Raw genomic sequence first — 18861 nt, forward strand, 5'->3', positions numbered from 1 at the left:
TGTTTTTTTTACCTAGAGATTTTGGACAGGGGCGATGTATTACTAGTAGAGGCTGCTGACTAACACTGTACTGTCTGGAGATCAGCTCCATTTGCAATAAAAAAACGTGCGTAACAAAGCTGGAGAGCAGCTGAACTTGTGCTCAGTAGTCAGTATGGTGCTGAGGGTTCAATACTGTCGTTGTTGTATTACCACGAGCTGCACAGGCTCTGAATCAGACCATTTCAATTAGTCTGATCAGTGCAGGACAAGTTAATGTAGAATTATTGCTTTGTCTGTCTCTTGTTTGTATATAAATGGATGTCTCTGATAACTTAATGTTAGTTTTTATTTTAGTTTTACGATGTAGGTCATGCGTTGATATTCCTGATTCAGCTCATGTTCCATAGGAGAGAAGAGATTCCTCCTGTTTCTCGTACAACCATATCAGAACAGAAGCCCATGTCACCCAGCTCTGATTCAAGATCGAGTTGCATCTTCAACATTTTGTTTTTGTTTCTGATCATAATTTTATTTAGTTATGATCAATATTGAACTTTTTCTAAGTAAAACAAAACTAATCAAACATGCAGGCAGATTTTTGAAAAGTATTAGGAGTTGATAGGGCGCTCCTTCGGAATAGTCGTCAGAAAATGTGAGAAAAGGAAAGTTACGTAAACTCTCACACACAGCATTAAAGACTGGAATCTGATCATAAAAAAACTAGCTGTCTCCCCGTCGGTAATCAAACCCCGGTTTCCCGCGTGACAGGCTGGGACACAAACAACTTTACTAACTAGGAGCGCTTGCTAGCTATTAGGAGGCATTTACTCTTAAATATGTTACTGTTTTGGGTTTCGACTTTAATTTTCCCGATACCAGTTTTTTACAAAAGTAAAGGCACATGGCACATGTGTGGCACATCACGTCCGAGTTTAGTGACAACTACCTCAGAGATTGTAAGCTGGGTAGTTTCAGATCACTTTTTTTTAAAGGTTCAAGCAAACCCGAATACCTTTGTGTAATCGTTTTTCATAAAGTGTCATTGTATTATAGCATGTGCCCCTGACGATTTTCTTGATACGTTATATGTGCTCTTGTTTGTATTGTATGTAGTTTTGTTGTTCAAATAAAACGTAAAAGACACAACTTTCCGGATGCGGCTGCTGTAAAAATAAAATGACATCAAGGGTGCTGTACGCAGAGGTCTGAAACCTGCTCCACAGAAGATCTTTATCCAGAGGTGTAAAAGAAGTCGAGATCTCGCCATGAGAGGGGAAGCATCTCAGAAAAAGCAGGTGCAGTCGGTTCCACGGTCATAACGCCACTAATTCAGGCGACAAGAGCAAAACCCACCCGGCTTCCTCCGGGCAAGTAATGAGACAAAGAGACAGTGCACAGCGGGTAGCGTGGCCGAGCGGTCTAAGGCGCTGGATTAAGGCTCTAGTCTCTTCGGGGGCGTGTGTTCAAATCCCACCGCTGCCAGGTGCTTCTGTCGAGACCCCCTTTCAGCTGGCTTCAGACGAAGGGATCTGCTTTTTGGCAGTCTCTCGAGAAACTAAGCAAAGTGTTTAAAGATACTTTCTCAGCTTGACATCAAGGCACAAAACAAAAACCTTTTTGCGTCCTCTCAACCCAAAAGCGCTTTGCCACTTTTTGCGTTATGCAGGGAACGACGTCTGCCCAGATCACTTTTGTGTCAATGCAAATCGTAGTGTGCCCGGCGTTTTAATTTTGGCTGTGCTGGCGTGCTGCTTCTGTCTGTGAAACTTGAATGTTCTGCTTCTTCACACCAAATCGTCGGCGGGGGTTGAGCTTGTTAAATCTTTGCGCATAGCGCTCCTTTGGAAGTACTTTGTCCAAGTTCAAAAGCAATCGTGGGATTTACTTCATGCGTGCAAAAAGCATGCCTCGCACGACAGATTTAAATGGGGAATGGAGCCTGCTTCTTGCTGTTTTTCCTGTGGTTGCAGTTACAAAGTTGATCGTGCTTTCACATTCTGTTAACAGTAGTCACTGGCTGAGCTTTATCAGTTGGTTCGTAAAGGAATCTCTGCTTCGGTTCCAGAAAAGTCCTCTGTAGTGTGTTTTTTTCCGTGCCCATGGCAGTCTTTTAAAGCTGGTAGTAATGGCGGCGAAGTTAATTTTTTATCCTCTTTAAAAGAATAAGGACGGGCTGGGGCGAGCTCCATTTACCACTCTTTCAGCTAACCGCCGAACTCGCGAACTGATTACACTGCAGAGCCACAGGCGCCTCGCTTTTCTCCATTCTCTGGGTTAGGGTGAAAAAAAAAACTTTGCTGGTATTAGCTGGCCTGCTGGGAGTACCTCTTCTTCACTGATAAGCAAGATTTGTGTTTCATCTTTCGCAAGCTGTATAGATTTCTTTCAAAACAAGTTGTTCCAGAAAGGAAACGGACACTTGCATTCACCTGAATTAAAAGGCATGGGATTTGCCCGTGAGGATAAATTCTGTACAGTAAGACAGGAAGAAAGTCACCGCTGGGAATCGGACCCAGGAACTCCTGTTTACCAGACAGGCGCTTTAGCCAACTAAGCCAAGGCGCCGGCAAAGTGCTGTCCTTTGACAGCCACTTGGACACGTCTCAACTGCTCTGAGACATCTGCGTTCGGTGTGCACCGAGCCTGCTCGCCTTGCAAGTTGCCTCATTTACATGCGATAGCTCCACCACTAAGAGAAAGGATGAGAAATGGCTTTTATCTGGCACTTTTCATGTCAGAGGATCTCAATCTGCTTTCCGTGTACAAGAGGATGTCCAACTCATGTAGCTAAAGACGTAGACGACAGTGCTCCACTGAAATCTTGATCTCACAACCATCGGCATTACTCCGCTGTGTTCTGCTTTAGACAAAGGGGGGAAAAAACTTCTTTCATCACACGTTTTGCACTGTTTACGGTGTTTGCAGTGCTCTTTCTTAAATGAAAACCAGGAATCGGCACCATATGAGGTGAGACTAGATAATATTGGAACAAGTAGCCTCGCCATTCCATGCGTGAGGTGAGCAAAGTGTCATTCCTGTCTTTATAGTGTGCTTGTTAGAGACTTAGCTGGCACCCAGAGCGCTTTAAATCCGGGAGTCAGCAGCCCAAGACAAGAGAGCTTCCTTCGTCTATGTTTTTTGTGTGAAGGGGGAAACCATGCGTGTGCTGCAAACGATCTTAGTATCGAAGTGCCGTCCCACATAACCGATCCGAACAATCTGCTTTACAGAGGAGCACTGCCGGAGCTTATCGTTGGCAAACTGAAGACCAGGCTGACCTCTTCTGTGACTCTTGAACACTGAGTCTCAAGGTTGTGATTTCAAGCTCCACGCTGGCGGGAAATTCCATAGGTAATGATCACATTTTCTTGCATGCTAATCAAAAGAAATATTAAGAAACTTTTCCCGATACCAGTTTTTTACAAAAGTAAAGGCACACGGCACATGTGTGCCACATCACGTCCGACTTTAGTGACAACTACCTCAGAGACTGTAAGCTGGGTAGTTTCAGATCAGATCACTTTTTTTATCAAAGGTTCAAGCAAACCCGAATACTTTTGCAAGAGACATTTCAGAATCCCAGTCCAATCCAGGACGATTGCTGGATCCTTCGAATTCGACTGAACTATAGCACAGATCTGCAGTCCACCATTAGAATACTGTGGTGTGTTGTATAAACCATACCACCCAAAATAGTTCTAAAACAGGAGATGCATCCTCGTTTAGGAAAGTGGTATAAAGTGAAATGGTCTGGGAAGAGTCCGTTTGAACAGTTCAAAATAGACGTAAAGGGGTATTTACGGACTCATTCGAAATGTAAGAACAAGCTGTGCGGATCTTATCTTTATTTACCTTGTGTAATCGTTTTTCATAAAGTGTAATTGTATTATAGCATGTGCCCCTGACGATTTTCTTGATACGTTATATGTGCTCTTGTTTGTATTGTATGTAGTTTTGTTGTTCAAATAAAACGTAAAAGACACAACTTTCCGGATGCGGCTGCTGTAAAAATAAAATGACATCAAGGGCGCTGTACGCAGAGGTGTGAAGCCTGTTTCATAGAAGAACTATATCCAGAGGTGTTAAAGAAGTCGAGATCTCACTACGAGAATGGCAGCATCTCAAAAAAAGCAGGTGCAGTTCGTTACACAGTCGTAATGCTACTAAGTCGGACCAGAAGAGCGAAAGCCACCTGGCTTTCTCTAAGCAAGTAATGTGACAAAGAGACACAGTACAGTGGTAACTGTGGCTAAACAGTGAAAAATGCTGGATTAAGGCTCCAGCCCCTTCAGGGGCTTGGGTTTGAATTTCACCTTGTTAGGTGCTTCTGTTGAGACCCCTTCCAACTGACTTCAAAAGGGAGGGAGCTGCTTTTTGGCAGTCTCTCGAGAAACTAAGCAAAGTGTTTAAAGATACTTTGTCAGCTTGACATCAAGGCAGAAAAGAAAAACTTTCTTGCGTCCACTCAAACCAAATGCGGTTTGCCACCTTTTGCGTTATGCAGGGAATAACGTCTGCCGAGATCACTTTTGAGTCAATGCAAATCGTAGTGTGCCCTCCATTTTAATGTTGGTTGTGCTGGCGTGCTGCTTCTGTCTGTGAAACTTTATGCAATCAAGGCATTTAATGTTTTTTTTTCAATAATTGGAAAAAAAAGTACTATTTTTTTTCTTAAATATTGATGGTTTAAAAACTTATTTAATGTGAAACGGTCATTGTGATTGTAAAACGGTCAAAATGTTAGTGAAGAAATCAGTAATGTGAGGAAAGGTGAATTGTGGGAGCCTCTTGACTCCCCATGTCGTGCTGTGTTTCTCTTTCATTCTACTTGGAGTGGTGCCGTCACTTCTGGATAAAGTCTGTCTTGGGTCATTCCGAACAAGTCAGGTATGACTGTGCTTCACCACAAGAAGAGACACCTAACTTGCAAGGATCCCAACAGTATATTTCCCCTTTCAGAGCCCATGGGAGTGAATTTCATACACAATTAAAAAAGCTTAATTTTTTAATTAAAAAAGTGACCTGAAATGCCTTAGCTTTCAGGTTTGCTAGAACCTGTAATAATAAAGTGGTCTCAAACTTTCATTGTCTGATGTACTGATGCAGCCATTCAAAGTGCGCGGTACAGACACGTACCAGAGGTAATTGGCTACGGCGTCGTGCATCGTGACGCGCGATGACGCAAAATACCGCGGTACGTGATTGGTTGACCGACAGGGGCACTCGTGGTCCGTTGGTCTGTCGTAGAAAGACTTACTGTAAACGTCTTTACTGTGCCCGTTGTAGATATTGAATTTTACCACTGAAGGGAAATCTTAGTAGCTGAGCATAAAAAGAATAGGAGCATACTGTAATGCGTGTGAAGGCCATAAACGATATTAATTTTGGAACATAAACATACAGTATATAGCTGGTCTTGGTACTTTAAAGAAAAAAATATACACCAGTATTCCATTTCTCTCTAAACATTGTAAGCTTCGAAGTCTTTAACTAACGTGATACCGGAGTCAACAAGCATATTTTTAGAATTTGATTAAAAGGGAATATAATATGGGATCGCGTATCTCAAGAATTTAATAATGTTATGATTATATCCGTGTACTGCGGCAGGGCTGTGTAGGGCTGTTTCGCCTGCCTGTTCATGTGAGCTGTCTTGTAGCCTACTGGTCTAGGTGCGTGACTACCAACTGGCAGGTTGTGTGTTTGAATCCAGCTGGTGCTGGACTTTTCATTTTTATTTATTTATTTTTTAATCGCGTAACATAAACATATTACCGTATGCAAACTGTACTGTATATAGTATGTATATGTATATTTAATGTCTTAACTGTGCCCGTTTAATTGAATTTAAAAAAAATATTTAACACGAACATTGAGCTGTTTACATCTTCCGCCTGAGAACAGTCACCCGTTGCTACCCAACGCAGAAACACAGCCACTAACTAGCAAAGAGAGGACATTAGCTACCCAATATGATAAAGAAATAAATGATTATTTTGTTTATTTCTTTTGCACATTTATTTGAACATTTCCATCGATTGTACAAGTACTTGGAAACTGTCCAATCCCTAGTTCATCAAGCATTTACCGGTCTGGCGCCGGTCTGTGTCTTCCAGGATATAATGCCAGCGAACTCTTGTTTTTATGTCCACTATAACAGACAATCTCCTTTGCTTTTAACCGAGCGTTTAATAATTTCCTAAAATGAAAATGATTTACTTTATTTCACTCACGGGATCAATAAAAGTATCTATCATCTGTCTAAACTATGGGACAGAATTCTGGGGTCTCCCCATACCAGAGATTATGGTAGGGCTTCAGAATGGTGATTGGCTGACACCATCTGACACCCATCTGATTGGAGAAAAAAAGACGTGCTGGTTTGCTATACATACTGTACCAGGAAGAGGATTTCTTTCTATTCAAAACGTGTATTTTAAAAGTTTAAGAAGTAAAAACCTTACAGCGTACACAGATTTCTAAACTGATCAGGATCGTTATCTTTGTCTTATGCATAATAATGTTCACCGCTCTGTCCAGCAAATTAATAATAAACGAATAAGTAATTAGATTGCTCATAAACCTAATCACTTGCTTTTTCTTTTTATTTAGGCTCAGATTTCAACTATAGATCGTATTATTAATAACCATAATAACAACCAACCAACAAAAACAACCATATAAACATAATACCAACCAAAAACATAGATAACAACCACAATACAAAATCAAATAATCAAACCATTTTACTCTCGCAAAGTCTTCCAATTATCATAATCCCGCCCCTTATGCAAAACCAAACCTTACTCCCATCCCAGTTTATCCTGTTTATCATAAACAAAATCCACCTCAATTTTCAACATAAAGCATTACACAAAATCAATACCTCAACACTCCATACTCAACAACGATAATTCACAAACAGCCAGAACATGTAACTACACATTCCCAAACAGACCTAATTTCCATAGCCCCGCCCCTTATGCAAAACCAACATCCCTCCCCTGTTCTCTCTCTCCCCTGGCGGTTGTAATTGTTTTTATTTTCAAATAAATTTTAGCAAAGTCATGTATTTTAAAAATCTTAAGATTTTTCTATTTATGTCTTTATTTAGTGGTTTCATTAGTGACAAAGGCTAAACTTTCTTGGAAAAATGTCTTTTATGTAAACCTTGTTTGCTATTAATTAATTCAGGGCTAAAATATGTTCATTGTCTTCTAATGAAAGAAGGGTTCCTTTCGCCGTAGTCGGGAGCCTAGCCTTTAACTAGTAAGTACTGTACTTACTGGGTTTTTGAGGGCGGGGAGGTGTCTTTCGCTGGAAATCTCGCCTCCTACTTTGAAAATACCCATGAAACCGGTTCAATTCGTCACAGCCAGCACTCCTGCAGAGAGGGGGGTTGTACTTGCAGTGTATACAGTACACGCGTTATGCTCTTCGTTAATGTCTGTGAAGTTTTATTTAATCTCTGAGCCATACTGATTCTTCTGGAAGCCAGTTTCCGCCGGGGAGTAAAAAAAAAACACACTATGGTACTCTCTCCAATGCAGTGCAGTTAAAAACAAACCTCTGATGCTGCACCTAAATGAATATCGTTTATGACCATCAGAAGCTTTATGCTCCTTTTCTTTTTTCCAGTGGATTGAACAGGGAGAGGCATTTCATAATGTACTTTTCACTGATGAAACAACAGTGGCTCTGGAACAGTTTTCAACCAAGTCGTTTTATAAAAAGGGGAGATATGTACACGTTACTGAAGCTAAAAGCTTAACCTTTGTCACTAATGTAACCACTAAATAAAGACATATAGAAATCCCTACGTTACAGACTGTATATGGCTGGTATTGGTAGTTTAAAGAAAAAATACACACCAGTATTCCACTTTCTCCCTAAACATTTTAAGCATCAGAGTCTTACATGTGGTTATTTCGGAAACGTTTGTACGTGCTCCTTCTGACCATGTTACTGTTTACTGTTACTGACTATATTAAGTTTAAGTGCCTGTGGGCACTTTTCCTGTCCGTGGGGGGTGGACTGTCTTTCATTAGAAGGTTAGTCTGTTCTACTCTGAGAATGTAGAGGGGGTGGAAAGTGCCCGCGGTCATTTAATTAGTATTAAAATTCACACTGATTCCCTTGCGAAGATACGGACATAGGAATATTCGTGCGTGGTCAAAAAATGGCATAAAAACGACAAAGTGAAGGCTGTGAAAACATTCACAATGTACTTTATACACAAAGCAAATATACCCCCCCCTCTCAGTTCAATTCAAGCTGCTTTATTAGCAGACAGATGGGTACAATCAGTGTTGGGTATTTACTTTGCTTTGAGATGCCACTTTTAAAGGTGATATATAAAATCAAGGCTTTAACTTGCTTTAACTCCGCAAGTCTGAGTTCTTGTGTCTGTCCTATCCGAACCCGAAAGTATTACAATATGTATCTTTATAGCAGGTGGTGTACAGCTTTTTAGTATAGATTACACTTTTCTAAAATGTATTTAAAAAATAAAAACGATTACAATCTAATCTTTCCACGTTTGATCCCAAAATAAATCTAAACGGGGAGAAAGCTATGCTGAAAGTTTATTAAGATACTTAGAAGACAAAGATATCAATTTATGTTGCATTTGTCTGATTGTGAATCAAAAAACACATATATTTAAACCCGCATTTGCGATTTAAATCAAAACGTTATTTAAATCAATATAAATGTTTATATTGTAACGCCTAGGTGACTATTCATTGTTATTAAAATGACTTAAATTCGATCATGTGATATTTAGAAATATAAATTTGTTTGGTGCGAGTGAGGTTTTATTTAATCTCTGACTCAGTGATGGCCTGGCATGGTGAGGTGCGCTGGCAGCTATGTGGTGTTACGCAGTGGTGGCCTGACACGGTGAGGTGCCCTGGCAGCTGTATGATGCAGTGGTGGCCTGGCACGGTGAGCTGCCAGCGCACCTCACCGTGCCAGGCCACCACAGCGTCACACCACACAGCTGCCAGTGCACCTCTACATACCCGACCACCACTCCATCACACAGCTGCCAGCGCACCTCACCGTGCCAGGCCACCACTGCATCACACAGATGCCAGCGCACCTCACCGTGCCATGCCACCAGCTGCATCAAACCACACAGCTGCCAGCACAACTCACCGTGCCCGGCCACCACTGCATCACACAGCTGCAAGCGCACCTCACCGTGCCAGGCCACCACAGCGTCACACCACACAGCTGCCAGCGCACCTCACCGTACCAGGCCACCACTGCGTCACAACACACAGCTGCCAGTGCACCTCTACATACCCGACCACCACTGCATCACACAGCTGCCAGCGCACCTCACCGTGCCAGGCCACCACTGCGTGTCATAGCTGCAAGCGCACCTCACCGTGCCAGGCCACCACTGCATCATACAGCTGCCAGGGCACCTCTCCGTGTCAGGCCACCACTGCGTCACACATATTTCAGCGCCATATATTTCATGGATATTATGGAATATAATGGATGGATATCTTAGTTATCTTTCTAGTTCACAGGTTTGCATGCATAATTTAATTTTGAAAGCCACTGAGACATCAGGTACTACTGTTGTATTTATGAAAAAGAAACAAAACAAAAAACATACTAACAGCTTTGCCATCCTACTCCTTAGTTAATACATTTTATTATTCATAAACAGTTAACATTGTTAGCAAAATATTTTGAATTATATTTAACCCTATTTTTTCTTTAGTTTTGTATTTAACTTATTATATGATAGTCAGACTTAATGTATATTTGAACAATGAAAATATATTTTTACAAGATTTTACATTCAGCACTTAAAATTAATATGGTTAATAATAGTAAACTGTAACATGCTGTAACAAGATCGGTTAAACTGCGAAGAAAATACTTTCAGAGAAAATGTTTCAGGTGTGAAGAACATAGATCTCCAATGCAATTTCAACCAAACCTGTTCCCACACACCCTGCCCCCACTACCATTAGAATATACACAAACATTTTAGCGTTTCATTCTGAGCAGAAGACCCTCACACCTGAAGAGTGCTGGCTGTGATGAATTAAACCGGTTTTACAGGTTTCAATCACAGACCATGTGACATGGGAGTCAGGAAACTACAGGTAACTACAGTACACACAGCGCCACCAGATTTGATAACGCTATAAAAACGCTATAAAATAATGTGACTTGGCACAGAACAAGTTTACAGCACAGTACAAAAATAAATGCTGACCATGACTTTAGAAGCATAAATTGCCTTACACTCAATTTAAACACAAGCTGTCTTTAGCCCTCTAAGCTGGTTCATACAGAAATGTAGAGATCCAGGCTCAGAACACACAGCTTCATTAGCGAATACATATGCAGGACAACTAGAGAAGACGTTTTACAGAGGATGGATTTTTAGAAACATCCCATCAGACATCCCATCATATTCACAACGTGAAATCTAGAAAATAATATTACGTAACCAAAATCCGCAATATGGAAACAGAACCTGTGTAATTGTTGATAGATGATGTACTCGTAACATTTTTTCAAGACGAACTACAACATTTAAAAAATGACTTGTATGTACTTGATATCTCTAATCAATCCACGGGTCCCAGCACAAAACGAAACTAAAACGCATACCGTTTCTCGCTTCTTATTAGTTGCTCAAAAGTAATTCTAAAAGTATGCTTGTTGACTCCGGTATCACGTTAGTTAAAGACTTCGAAGCTTACAATGTTTAGGGAGAAATGGAATACTGGTGTGTATTTTTTTCTTTAAAGTACCGAGACCAGCCATATACTGTATGTTCCAAAATTAATATCGTTTATGGCCTTCACACGCGTTACAGTATGCTCCTATTTTTTATGCTCAGCTACTAAGATTTCCCTTCAGTGGTAAAATTAGATATGAATATTCAATACTTAAACGGGCACAGTTAAGACATTAAATATACATATACATACTGTATACAGTACAGTTTGCATACGGTAATATGTTTATGTTACACGATTAAAAAATAAATAAATAAAAATGAAAAGTCCAACACCAGCTGGATTGGAACACACAACCTGCCAGTTGGTAGTCACGCACCTAGACCAGTAGGCTACAAGACAGCTTGCACGAACAGGCAGGCGAAACAGCCCTACCGCAGTACACGGATATAATCATACCGTTATTAAATTCATGAGATACGCGATTCCATATTATATTCCCTTTTAATCAAATTCTAAAAGTATGCTTGTTGACTCCGGTATCACGTTAGTTAAAGACTTTGAAGCTTACAATGTTTAGGGAGAAATGGAATACTGGTGTGTATTTTTTTCTTTAAAGTGCCGATTCCTGGAACACCCCTCTGAAGTGGTTCCATAAAATCTGGTATACGGAAAGGAAAGCGTTGATAAATACAAGTGTCTTTTAATACACTCTTTGCTGTGCTCTTGAGGATCCTTGTGATATTTTAAGCTCTAGTTGAATGATAGGTGTCGCATTTTAAATCATTTTCGTAGTTAGAAATTATGAAACGCCCTGTTAAAAGCAAGGAAGTTTTTATGCCCGTTGAAGTAAAACAAAATGCCTGACAAAGTATGGCAAATGTGCTAAAGAAATTATACTTTGAGTATACAGCTTGTCCAAAGTCATCCATTATTAATACTATTAGTAATATCTTCCGTAAAGGCTTTGATGCATAAATATTTCTGATAAAGGTAGGTTGTGTACTTTTGTCCAACTGAGCAATCTTGCTTTCATAAAATATACCAACATTTTAATGACTGATGATTAACATGCTGTAATACACAGTTCAAAATTAAAGGCTCAAATGCTGTACATGAGAGGTTAAGCCCCCCCTGGCGGTTTTACAAGGCGACGCCGGATAGTTAGTCACGTGACACACGTGAACTGTGTGATACCCCGGTGGGCGTGTCATGGTATGCCGCAAAATACCTCACCCATTTTGAATGGCTGCATCTGTAGCTGTCTCTAAAGTTGGAAATGATGTTTTGGAGATGCTGAGAAGAACTCAACTACATGGTGAGAAGTCTGGGTTCAGCACCAGCAGATGGTAAAGAACTCTTAGCTGACCCCAACCTAATTTGAACTCACAACTTTCTGAGCTAGAATCAGCTACACTACCACTGTGCCAGACCCTATAGTCTTCATTAGTTCCCCAAAGGAGAAAAATCAGTGTCCCAAAAAAAGTGCTTCCCAAAATGTCTTTAACAGAAAGGAAAATTTAGACAGGCTTCCATTTCTGCATTAAGAACTGTTTGTGCTGTCCTGTAATTGAGGAAATATACCACCTAAATCAGCAAAGAGTTCTACGTTTGAATAGTTCTAAATAGACGTAAATGGATATTTACAGACTCTTTCGAAATGTAGGAACATGAAAGCTGTGTGGACCTTGTTTTTATTTACTTTGTTTAATCTTTTTTTCCATAAAGTCTAATTGTATTATTTATGTGCCCCTCACGAGTCTATTAATACGTTATATGTGCTCTTGTTTATATTGAATCTATTTTGTTGTTCAAATAAAAAGTAAAACAAAAAAAAATTCCGGATGGGTGCTGCTATAGAAATAAAACGACATCATGGGTGCTGTACGCAGAGGTCTGTAGCCTGCTCCACAGAAGAACTTTATCCAGAGGTGTTTAAGAATTCGAGATCTCACCATGAGAGGGGAAGCATCTCAGAAAAAGCAGGTGCAGTCGGTTCCACGGTCATAACGCCACTGTCGGACAAGAGCAAAAGCCACCCAGCTTCCTCCGGGCAAGTAATGAGACAAAGAGACAGGACACAGTGGTTAGTGGTCTAAGGTGCTGGATTAAGGCTCCAGTCTCGTTGGAGGTGTGTGTTTATATCCCACTGCTGCTAAGAGTTTTTGTGTTACAACCGCCAAGTGGAGCAATGTGTTAAAAGCTACTTTATCAGCTTAACATCAAAGCAGGGAGAAAAAAGTGTTTCTTCTTCTCAACACAAATTCTTGTTCCACCTTCAGCAGGGAAGTTTGTCTACCAAGATCAATTTTGAGTCAGTGCAAATCACAGTGCGCCCTCAATTTTAATGTCGGTTGTGCTCCTTTTATCTGTGAAACGTTAATGTTCTGCATTTTCAAGTCGAGTCATCCTCAGGGGTAGAGCTGATTAAGTCTTTCCGCATAGCGCTCCATCAGAAATAACTTGTCTAAGTTCAAAAGAGATTGTGGGTTTCACTTCAAGCAATCACAAAGCATACCTGATTGGTTTCAAAGGTGAATGTTTTTCCATGTTCTGCTAGAGTATCCACTGGCTTGCCTTTATCAGCTGTCTTGGAAAGATAAGCTGTGCTTCGTCTCAGGAAAAATCATCAGTAATTTTATTCTGGCCGTATGGCCGTTATTTAAAGTATATAAAAATCACGAGTTCATAGATTTATCCAAATATCAACAGCACCTTGTAAACCTGTCATAAGAATTCCTTCAATCCAATAGTTTCACTCCAGGGAAAAGGCAGGCACCACTCAGAATTCCTAATATGATTTTGAATTCAGTTTTGCAGTGCTTTAGTGCTTTATTACTTTCAGAGAGTCCTTTATTGACCTTGCTGAAGCAGAGAAGCGACATAATCACAATTGTGATCAGTTTTTCTGCTGTTTCTGGTTAATAATGATTATTATTTTGTATTTTGATTAGTATTTTTCGTAGCGTTCTTCCTCAGCTTTTAAGATATTTGGTGAGCAAGAACCACTGAGAACGAGTCTGAATCAATCAAGAACACATACGGTACTGCTGTCCTGCGTACAACTGCTTCATCCTAATTGAGCTTTTCAGTGTTGAAGAAGACTTTTCCAATTTTGATTGTTAGTTTCAGAGGATGTGCTACAAGATCACAGATTCATTTGAAAAGATTTGGAGATGCATTGGCTGGGATTCAAACCTGGCTCAATTGCATGAAGGCACCTATACTCAGCAACGAGAGGAAAGGAGAAGGGGCCAGAGGTAGTGTGGCTGAATGGTCTAATATGCTGGATTTTAGGCTCCACTCTCTCAGGGGCGTGGGTTTAAATCCCACTACTGCCCAATGTTTTAAGACCTTACTTCCTGTGATTTGTAATATGGTCAGTAAAAGCACTTTATGTAAGTATCTCTTATGTCAGTGTTACAAGTCACTTACTGCTCCACAGGTCCGGGGTTCAATCCCTGGCATCTTCAGGTGTTTTATATTACTGTACTCACATCACAATCTTCTGTTGAGTGAGAACTCTTTGCTCATGTTCATAGAGAGCCAGGTTTACCTTTTGAATCTCACCCAGGATTTCCTGAGAGATCATTCAGCGAGCGAGTCCTCCCTCTGGACATGGCATTGAGCTGAAAGCTGCACGAATTCCTCACTGTGTGTCCTGTACTGTTACAGGTGGTCCAGCGTAAATGTGCAGCACAGTGACATGAACACCTTGAACTTTTTCTGTATGTGAAGGAAAATGCAAAAAAGCATGTAAAGTATTGATCACATAAAATATCCATGGTACAACTCGAGAAAAAACTGAAGTACAAAACAACGACTTTTGATGATTTCAAGAGATTCAAGAAACACAACCGTCCGCAGATGGGTTTGGATCCTGAACGCTTAAGTCAAAAGAACAAAAGTGAAGTAAACTCTCTTCATTGTCTTATAGTTTATGAAATAAAACAATTTCTTACTTTCTTAATAATTTCTTACTATTGATAGACGATTTATTGAATTTTAACAGAATCACAATTGCAAACATTTTGGGTTAAACTGTTATTCACATACTCTAACAAAGAGAAACGTTAGTGTCTTCCGGTGTGTGAGCCCATCTCTCAAAAAATAAAAAAATAAGTTATATAAATTGAATTGTTCTACTTTTTAGGCTTGCATAGTCTTATTCATATTTCAGTTAAACCTTTTCTTCTGTAGTAATTTCATTTGATATTAAAATTAGTCCTGATTTACAATTTTTGGACATGGTTCATCTTAAAGAATTTTGTAATAAGTTTCAGTTTAGGAAAATCGTGCCCAGAAGCTACCAAAACTGGTAATGTTCACATTATGTGTAATGCAAAAGCAGCAGTTGGGGTGGGAAACAAAAGGCATTTCTTGGTATGAATCCTAAAACTTCCTAGATGGCTTTCTAGGACTTCTCGCTTCAGATAAGGTTATCAATACATCATAGATTTCAGCTCAATCAATATCAGCAGTGTTATCACTACCGAACGCTAAATATAGATCCTGGCAATAATTCATGAGTTGTTTGTTAGAAAATTGTTTATGGTTTTTTTAAACATATTTTCAATACCAGACAAAAAGTCGAAAGTTTCAATTTCATGCAACTGATGAAATCTCTCTTCGATGGAAGTTATAAGTACAGTACATCCAAAATACTGCGGAATCAATCAAATTTACATGTTTCTTGTGGATCCAGAAGATCATTTTGAGACTCAAAACATGCCTGTCTTTTCTTTTTTCGAGGACGAAGGAGTAGCAGTAGCAGACTCGGAAAGCACCGCCTGCGAATACTCACAAAATGCACTGAGTTGCTTGCTTTCTTCTGCTGCTTTTATATTTCAGTCATTCACTATCAGCTAGCACTGGAACAATTCAAGAGAGGTAAAAACAGAAGCTGTCAGGAGTGGGATTTGAACCCACGCCTCCATTGGGAGACCAGAACTCCCAAGCCAGCTGGAAAGACACACATCCTTGAGTCTGGCGCCTTAGACCACTCGGCCACCCTGACAAGCGAGAGCAATTGGTGTGCTGAATGCACCAGTAGTTGACTAAACTGAGTTTCTTCCCTGAAATTATTTGCTTGCGAAGAGCCAAGTTGCCTTGAATGGATCTTGGAAATCAAATATACGGATGGATTGTTATTCGGTTGTGAGTTTTGAGGGGCGTATTATAAATTGAGTTGGTGAAAAGGCGCTTTTTGTTAGTCTGTCGGGAGGCTGCACAAGGTGTTTAGAGGGAGAACTTCTAAAAGGCAGGCTCTCTATGTTTAACATCAAGAAAGATTTTTTTTCTCAATGGAAATGCTCTTTGGCGCTTTCAGCTTTACGTAGCGTTACGTATCTTTAAGCTGAATCATTGGCAGGAGTAGCTTATTAAATCTTTGCTCATAGCGCTCCATCAAAAATACCTTGTCCATGTTCAAAAGAGATCAGGGGATTAACTTCATGCTTTCACATGGCATAACTTACACGAAAGATTTAAATGGGGAATTGATTGTGCTTCTTGATGTTGTTCCTGTGGTTGCCTTGGTTACAATGGTGAACGTTCTTCCACGTTCTGCTAGAGTATCCACTGGGTGGGCTTTATCAATTGGCTCGGATAGGTCATCAGTGCTCCGTCTCCAGAAAAATAATCAGCACTGTCTTTTTTCTGTGCGCATGACCGTCTTTTAAAACATATAAAATCACGAGTTCATTGATTTCTCCAAATAACAACAATACATTTTAACCCTTCAATCCAATAGTTTTACTCCCAGTAAAAAGCAGCGCAATATATAGAGAGATGATATTCAAAGATTTCAACGTTCTTATTGGATTGCCTGTATGCAGATATCACTCAGAATTGCTAATATGATTTTAATTCAGTTTTTCTCTACTACTTTCAGAGTCTTTTATTGACCTTGCTGAAGCAGAGAAGTGACATAATCACAAATGCGACCAGTTGTGCAGCTGTTTCTGGTTAATAATGATTAATGCGAAATAAAAAACAGCTCCTTGCATTAAGAGCAAGAGCAACCAACGCTCTCGCTTATTGAGTTGGGTATTTTCCGAGCTACTCTTCCTTAGCTGTGTAGAGGTTTGATGGGTTTACTGAGACAATTATTCATTGTAGCAGTAATCACGAGGTGGTTCGTTGTGGCTTTTAGAAAATCAATCGTCAGAACAACTAACAACGCACACACACGGGTTAAATACACGAGATACAGTGATTAATATAAATTGTGCACCAAACATATACCAGTCTGCCTGGATACAAGCAGCAGACCTTACTGTGAGGGTTATCAATATACAAGGTATATAATCTCGAAGAGATGCAAACACAAAGAGATAGACAACAGAGAATATATGTCAATATATATCGTTCGGTTACCAAATCTCTAATCAGTGTTATTCCCCACTGTTACTCTAAACTCGGAAGTAAATGCAATACTCATGAATTAAATTGATAACAACTTGTGTTGAGGTACAATTGAATTCTCGAGACGCAATGTAGAACATGGGGTTTACTTATCCACTGTGTATGGATTTGAAATTTCCCGGCACGAACACCAAACCAGCTGTCAGGCTCTGTTGCAGCCTCGGTTCCAGCGGTTGTCCAATGGGCGTTGTCCCGGCGTCCTCTGGCTACCGGCCAACCAGTCGAGGTGCAGCTCGGAGTTGGACGGGCGCGCAGGGCAGTTGTTGCTCCGAGGGGATCTACCAGCAGTCCGGCTGCCTAGTAGAAAGTATCTATGCACAGAGTGTGACCGCAAGTCCTCACAAGTCACTCTTTTGCCCGGGAAGAAGCTGGTTCGTTCCCGGACCAGCGCTGCTTCTGAATAAGCTATTCAGGTTGTTGACGAGGGTCCAACTGTAGGCTGCCGTTGATCAAGCAGAGCATTCACGTTGGTAGAATTCTGAGTACGTACGGGATCCTCGGCCTCGCGCTTAGAACAAAGTCCAAGTCCCAGTGCAGACAACAGCAGTTGTCACGTGATTGTCTCTGAGGATGCGCGGAAATGGCCAAGGAGCGCCCCGATCTGAGCTTGCGTTCCCTTTTTGACCAAGACACAGATGTGTGCTGATTGGTTGAGAGTTTGGCGGGCATTGGAGACCCACGTGGTGTTACCACACCCTGCCAATCCCTGATTGGTTGATCAAGGTGAGATATGAGTCACTTACTCCTGACACTTAGGAATACAGTCCAGATGTCCATTCGGCACTCCCTAGACAGATAGGCGCCAATGGATGACCATTGATCATGATAGTTAGGCTTAGCTAAGTGCATCTCCGTTTAAGAGCTGTCCCTTATCAAAAGAAAACATCTTAAATCAGCCTGCATGAATACTTTCTCAGTGGCTGCACCACAGAAAGGGAGAGTGAGATGGGGCCTCATTTAGCTTTTAAGATTTTTGGTGAGCAAGAACCACTGAGAACGAGTCTGAATCAATCAAGAACACATATGGTACTGCTGTCCTGTGTACAACTGCTTCATCCTAATTGAGCTTTTCAGTGTTGAAGAAGATGTTTCCAATTTCGATTGCTGGTTTCAGAGGATGTGCTACAAGATCACAGATTCATTTGAAAAGATTTGGAGATGCATTGGCTGGGATTCAAACCTGGCTCAATTGCATGAAGGCACCTATACTCAGCAACGAGAGGAAAGGAGAGGGGGCCAGAGGTAGTGTGGCTGAATGGTCTAATATGCTGGATTTTAGGCTCCACTCTCTCAGGGGTGTGGGTTTAAATCCCACTACTGCCCAATGTTTTAAGACCTTACTTCCTGTGATTTGTAATATGGTCAGTAAAAGCACTTTATGTGAGTATCTCTTATGTTAGCGAATTCCTCACTGCGTGTCCTGTACTGTGTAGCACAGTGACAAGAACGCCTTGAGTTCTTTTCCGTATGTGAAGAAAAATGCAAAAGAGCATGAAAAGTGTTGATGGTATAAAATATCCATGGTACAACTCGGGAAAGAACTGACGGACAAAACAATGACATTTGATGAGTACAAGAGAAACACAACCGTCCGAACATGGGCTTGCATCCTGACCGCTTGCGTTAAAAGACAAAGCAAAGGATATAACCTGTAAATGTCTTCATGTCTTACAGTTTATGAAATAACACAATTTCTTACTTTCTTAATAATTTCTTACTATTGATAGATGCTTTTTTT

At 40.6% G+C, this 18861-nt stretch overlaps 2 non-coding genes across 2 annotated transcripts; one reads left to right on the forward strand and one right to left on the reverse strand.

Annotated features, from left to right (window-relative positions):
* Positions 1-1382: 1382 nt before the first annotated feature.
* Positions 1383-1464, forward strand: trnal-aag (transfer RNA leucine (anticodon AAG)). The gene has a single exon. It is a non-coding gene; the product is annotated as a tRNA-Leu (tRNA).
* Positions 1465-15601: 14137 nt separating this feature from the next.
* On the reverse strand, positions 15602-15714 carry trnal-caa (transfer RNA leucine (anticodon CAA)). The gene is made up of 2 exons: positions 15677-15714; positions 15602-15647 (listed from the first exon to the last, which is right to left on the reverse strand). It is a non-coding gene; the product is annotated as a tRNA-Leu (tRNA).
* Positions 15715-18861: the final 3147 nt, after the last annotated feature.

This window comes from Lepisosteus platostomus, chromosome 5 (genome assembly GCF_059453375.1).
Source record: "Lepisosteus platostomus isolate fLepPlt1 chromosome 5, fLepPlt1.hap1, whole genome shotgun sequence".
Taxonomy (NCBI): Eukaryota; Metazoa; Chordata; class Actinopteri; order Semionotiformes; family Lepisosteidae; genus Lepisosteus; species Lepisosteus platostomus.